Source organism: Delphinus delphis, chromosome 11, assembly GCF_949987515.2.
Source record: "Delphinus delphis chromosome 11, mDelDel1.2, whole genome shotgun sequence".
Taxonomy (NCBI): domain Eukaryota; kingdom Metazoa; phylum Chordata; class Mammalia; order Artiodactyla; family Delphinidae; genus Delphinus; species Delphinus delphis.
In genome coordinates, this window is record NC_082693.1 from 7,753,343 (window position 1) to 7,755,614 (window position 2,272).

Consider the following 2,272-nt stretch of genomic DNA (forward strand, 5'->3'; position numbering starts at 1 on the left):
TCAAACATTTTAACATGCCTCAGTTTATCCTTTACTAGCACGGAATCCTGGAGTCTCCAGACTCATTCATTTCTGGGAAGGGGCATTCAGAATCCACCTAGGATGGCCTGGGAGACTGCACCAGTTTTGCATCAACTTTTTTGCATCAAAAAATGTCAAGGTTGGGAGAAAGGAACAAAATGCAAGTTTAAAACTTCAGCTGAGGGACTTCCCTGGCGGTCCAGTGGTTAAGAGTCCTCGCTTCCAATGCAGGGGGTGTGGGTTCCATCCCTGGTCCAGGAAAGTAAGGTCCCACATGCCACTGAGCTGTGGCCAAAACGAAAACAAACAAAACCCCCAAAAAACTTCAACTGAATTTAGAAGTGTCTTAACGTCTCACTCACCTCTGTGAGATTGACTTTATAACCAAATTTACCCTTTAGGAATGTTAAACAGTGAAATGGCTTCATCTGCCAGAGGCTGGAGAAGGGGCAAAGTCTTTCAGACCCGAGACAGTATTGAATACTTTTAAAATTCGAATCTGCCTCTAGGATGGATACAGATGATAATCTCGGCTCCACTTTCTCTCTTATCTGTTGAGCCCACCTTTTCTCTCCAGTTGAATGATTTTTTTTTTTCCTCCCAGGCAACTGTGCCCGGCTGGTTTCAGGCGGGCCAGAGAGCCCAGGCAAAATAAACTTTTTGCCCTCAGGGAGCAGACAATAAATCATGAATCCAAAATATAGGGTGGGGTAGTGAAATGTATTCCAAAGAGAGGTGTGGCCTAGTTAAGGGAGAGTCCAGGGCTGCGGTTTGGGAAAACTCTCCCAGACACACAGTTGATGAATTACTGCGCTCTCTCGGGCCCTGTTGGGTTCCCCACGCCGCCCCGCCCCCTGTGGCCTGCGTCCCTCCAACCTCAGGCCCACCCTGTCCCTGGGCTCTCTTTGCGCTCGCTCTCCACCCCCCCTTGTGTAGGGAAGACTGTTTCCACCAGTTTTCCAAGGCATCCGCCCTGGATCCCAGCCGCTGAGGCCCAGGGCGGGGTGCGGGCTTGCAGTGGGCACCCCGGTACCGGCGCCGCTATGGGGCCCCCATTGGCCGCAGCCCGACACACTGTGGCCCAGAACTGCCCCTCGCTTTACCTCTGCTTGGCCCCTACCGCCCACCGGTGCCTACCTTTCCCTGGATCCAATTTATTTCTTGAAATTATGCAATGAAGAATCAGTACTCCCAGGGGGGTATAAATTAGGGGTTTGGGATTAAAATATACACACTACTATCTATAAAGTAGATAAGCAACAAGGACCTATTGTATAGCACAGGGAACTCTACTCAATATCTGTAATAACCTATAATGGAAGAGAATGTAAAAAAAGAATATACCTATAACTGAATCACTTTGCTGTACACCTGAAAGTAACACAACGTTGTAAATCAACTATATATTTTTAAAATAAATTTATTTATTTAGTTAGTTTTGGCTGCCTTGGGTCTTCGTTGCTGGGAGCAGGCTTTCTCTAGTTGCAGTGAGCGGGGCCACCCTTCACTGCAGTGCAAGGGCCTCCCAGTGAGGTGACCTCCCTCGTTGTGGAGCACGGCCTCTAGGCGCGCAGGCCTCAGTAGTTGTGTGGTTCGCCGGCTCTAGAGGGCAGGCTCAGTAGTTGTGGCGCACGGGCTTAGTTGCTTCGCGGCACGTGGCTTCCCCTAGGACCAGGGCTCGAACCCGTGTCCCCCGCACTGGCAGGCAGGCTCCCAACCACTGCGTCACCAGGGACGTCCCTCAACTATATTTGAAAAAAAATTTTTTTTAAAGAAAAAGAAAAAAATACTCCCAGGGATAGAATCCTGCCTCTGTTATCAATTTTTTAACAGTTTAGTGGGAAACATTTATTGACTTTACAATATGACAACCAGCTGGGGTTCAGAGGGGAAGAGAGAAGTATGGGTGATCAATTTCCCAAACTTCGCAGTTTGAATGGAGGTATCTGGAAACATGAAGTCAATTAGGCCTATCAGAAGAGAGTAGCAAATACTGTCGGCATTCCCAGGTTTGCTTAAGTATGAGATTTCCAGAGGACATGTTTTCTTTCTTTATAGGTTTCCACGGAACGTGCAGTAGGTAATGCTGGTGGGGCACTGTCTTAAGTTTCCACTTTGCACATCAGCTCTGGAAATTCAGTCCAGAGAACGAAGGAGTGCCTTTGCCTTTGTCCCTGTTGTTTCACTGACCTGCCTTGGCTTCTCCTTAGGAGAAAGGGAATCCAGAGACAGGATTGTGGTCTTTCTTTTG